Here is a 3,245-nt window from a genome sequence, read left to right as displayed (position 1 = left end):
AACATGCCCTCTAGCCTGGTGACCTTTGCACTATGTATGGCTGGAGACCACAGTGGACCCTCCCCCAGACCCTCGTCATAAGATTGCATTTGTCAATCTATAGAACCTGTCTTCGTGGACTTTACAAGGAATTTTAATGTCATTCTATCTGGTCTGTATTTAGCTTTCTTTGTATAGCTATACTATACATGAGAGACTGGGGTAATTATCAGTGGATTCAGTTTTCACCCAAATGTACTGTGCTTAAATATGCCTAACTTAAACCACCTGGGGCCAGGCTCTTGACGTCTGAACCAACAGCTGCTACTGAGCTGTGCTGAACTGAACTGCCTTCTTGCCTCCCTCGGATTCTCTCTGCAGGCCTGTGAAGGTTGCAGAGACCCCTGTTAACTGGTAACCAACATGGGGCTACCTTTCAACCCTCGTGGTAAAACTTTCCACTGATACCAGGTCATTGTTTATTGGTTTTGTTTTTGTTTTTTTATGTAGTAATAGAGAATACTGATGTGCCTTACCATCAGGATGTAAAGGACAACAGGAGAGGAAGTCTTTTAAGTCAAGTATAATATAATGTTCTTGAGAATCGTGGTAGGAGCTGGGAGCCCTGACTGGAGGCTCCCCCTTGTTTTCTTGGTAACAAGTATGCCCCGAGATCACGCAACAGTTGAAAATTTATTCTTTGCCTTTTTTAAAAAATATTTTTAATTATTTATTACTTATATGAATACACTGTAGCTGTCCTTCAGACCTACCAGAAGAGGGCATCAGATCCCATTACAGATGATTGCGAGCCATCATATGGTTGCTGGGAATTGAACCTGTGTGCTAGAAGAGGGGATTAGATCACATTACAGGTGGTTTCCAGCAACCAGCCCAAACAAACAGTGGGCACACTTTACAGTTCAGTACTCATGAGATGATAGGCCAGCTTTCCTGAAAATACAGTAGTAGATTAAAAGAAACCAATTTAGGAAAACTGGAAATGCAGTCAGCACATGCTGACCTACTGTGAGGATTATGCTGCCACCATGGATATGCCTCAGAGATGCTAAGATTCTACACCAGCCCAGCCCTCTCTGGTATGGTATAGCATGTCTGACAGCCACTTCCAGAATGACTTTCTGCTTTCTGTCTCATTTTGTCAGAAGTCCAAATCCTTATGTTTTAAAGGGATGCAGGGACCAATCAAGGTATGAAGGGAGCATTTTCTGAAGCCTCTTTGTACAACGTCAGTCCTAATAGAAGCAGAGGGACTTCAGTAGCAATAACGTGCAACTCCCGAGACAGGTATTTTGCAGTTCTTATTTTCACTTCTGTGTGCTGCAGAAACAGATGCGTATTGTCTCACTGCGATTTGCTCTACTGTCAATCACAGATACTGTGTTTTCGCAAACTGAAGGTTTGTAGAGAGGCAACTTGACATGAGTTTGTAACCATCATTTTTTTTTTATTGTTTTGTTTTGTTTTTTCAAATAATCAGATGATCCTTCCTAGTATTGGCAATCAAGTATTCTTAAAGTAAGATATGTACTTTTTTTTAGACTTGGTGCTATTGCATAAGGCCGTGTGCATTATCTGCCACTTGGCATAAATGCAAACTTTATTTGCATTGGGAAGCTAACCAAAAAAATGTGTGCCTGCTTCCCTGTGGTTTCTGCTCAACTGGGCTGGGCTGGTGTGGAATCTTAGCATCTCTGAGGCATATCCATGATGGTGGCATAATCCTCACAGTAGGTCAGCATGTGCTGGCTGCATTTCCAGTTTTCCTAAATTGGTTTCTTTTAATCTATTACTGTATTTTCAGGAGTCTCATGAGTACAGAACTGTAAAGTCTGCCCAGTGTTTCTTTGGCTGGTTGCTGGATGGGGGGACCAGGAAGCTGGTGCTCATATTGTTTCTCTACCTACAGAACCGGTGTCAGTCATGAATCAAAAAGCCCGTAAAGTTCTTGTGACACTTGTGTGAGGAGTCTTGTGACACCATGCACTTGTGTGAGGAGCATGCATATGCGAGCCCGGGATGGAGGCCTGAGTGTGTGATCCTCAAACTTTCAGTGTTGTATGGAGAATACTCTACTTTGATATCTCCCACCCCGTTTTTGTTTCTTTGGCACAGGCCCCTACCTATTCTGGTTGGTCTTGAACTTACTATATAGCATAGAATGATCATGAATTCCTGATCCTTCTGCATCAACCTCATGGGTTTATAGGCATGCACTGCCATTTCTGGCAATTAAAAAACCCTGAGTATTTAACATTTAGTGATGCTGGGGTTAATCCCAGGGCTCCATGGTCTTCTGCCGATCTGTGTTTCCATCCTCCTTGTCCTTGTTCTCTGCCTGAGACCAGATCTTACTGTGCTGCACTAGCTGGCTCAGAACCTGCTGTGTGATAGGGCCAGGCTGACTTGGTGCCTGCAGTACTGTCTTCCTGCCTCTGCCTCCCAAACGGTAGGGTTACCGAAGTGCTGTCAGTTGCAGAAAAGGGATCTACTTCCACCAGAAAGCCCCTCAAAATCTATATGAAAGGATTGGCCAGAACTTTTCTATCATGTATAAGAGACTTCTATGGCAACAAGAGAACACTCTGAATCTTCTCGTTTCGTTCTGAGAAACACAGTCAAAAGTCTCAGTGATTCAGAAGGGCCAGTGGACAGAACACCTTTGGAATGCTCCAGTCTCAGTCCCAGGAAGTAGAGTCTTTAGCCGTAGAGATGACTTTATAGGCAGATGTTGAAATTCACTTTATCCAAGGTCTAAACTTTCACCTATTATGCTAGGAAGTAGGGATTCAAAATCTTAGAAAAGTCAACATTTCATTTTTTTCCCCCTGTTTTATGAGACAGGGTTTCTCTGTGTAACCCTGGTAGTCCTGAACTCACTTTGTAGACCAGGCTGGCCTTGAACTTATAGAGATCCCCTGCCTCTGCCTCCCAAGTGCTAGGATTAAAGGCGTGGGCCACCATGCTTGACACCATTTTACTTCTTAACATCACAGCCAAGTCAGATGTGAGGGAGGCCGTAAAAGGCCAAGCACAGAGATACTGGATTGCTTCTCTACTCCTTGCTGCCATGGCTCGTAGGATTCTATTACCATTAATACTTGGAATGTTTGAAAAGTAGAAAGAATGGTGAAATCAACTCTCATCTATATTATAATCTCCATATAATAATTATATTTTGCAATGCATATTTAACCTCTTTTTAGTTTTATTTCTGCTTGAAGGATTTTTTTTTTTTTTTTTTT

The sequence above is a fragment of the Mastomys coucha genome, unplaced genomic scaffold, assembly GCF_008632895.1.
Source record: "Mastomys coucha isolate ucsf_1 unplaced genomic scaffold, UCSF_Mcou_1 pScaffold1, whole genome shotgun sequence".
Classification (NCBI taxonomy): Eukaryota; Metazoa; Chordata; class Mammalia; order Rodentia; family Muridae; genus Mastomys; species Mastomys coucha.
The sequence above is the reverse complement of the archived record's forward strand: the minus strand, read 5'-3'. Positions refer to the sequence as shown.